This window comes from Ochlerotatus camptorhynchus, unplaced genomic scaffold, assembly GCF_037179485.1.
Source record: "Ochlerotatus camptorhynchus isolate MF236.1 unplaced genomic scaffold, CSIRO-AGI_Acam_v1.1 ptg000232l, whole genome shotgun sequence".
In the NCBI taxonomy this organism is placed as follows: Eukaryota; Metazoa; Arthropoda; class Insecta; order Diptera; family Culicidae; genus Ochlerotatus; species Ochlerotatus camptorhynchus.
Window position 1 is genome coordinate 7,211,229 of NW_027040722.1, and position 255 is coordinate 7,211,483.

Sequence of the window (255 nt, forward strand, 5' to 3'; positions counted from 1 at the left end):
TGTCACTCGAGTGGCTGGTGGCTGGTGGCTGGGCCTGAGACTATTCGGTTCGTCAGCACAAAACGCGTACGAGATTCCTGGTGTCGTTTTCGCAAATGAAATCGAAAATAAGTTGTGAGAATTTCAAAAAAGCAACTGAATGTTGTAACCTTAAAACATAAGTTTATATACAACGGCAAGGGCAGGAGCAAGAGCTGGACCGAGCACCATATGCAACTACCGGAGCCAGAGAGACAGAGAGGCAGAGCGCACGAG